Genomic DNA, 231 nt, shown 5'->3' on the forward strand with positions numbered 1-231 from the left:
GCTTTTTAAAGGTACCTGGACTTCTGAAGACATGGATGGGCACCTCATGGGATTTCCAAAAGCCCCTAGGCCCATATTTCCTCATTCTCAATGGGATTTAGAGGCCTAAAATCTTCTAGTGATCTATTCATCCAAGCCCAAGTCCCATGGAGTTCAGCAGGAGCCAGGCACACAGGTACTGCGAGAAATGTCACTGGGCCACTGCTTGGTTCTAAATCTGCCTAAATATTT

Source organism: Gavialis gangeticus, unplaced genomic scaffold (assembly GCF_001723915.1).
Source record: "Gavialis gangeticus isolate Ggan-Ray unplaced genomic scaffold, GavGan_comp1, whole genome shotgun sequence".
NCBI lineage: Eukaryota > Metazoa > Chordata > Crocodylia > Gavialidae > Gavialis > Gavialis gangeticus.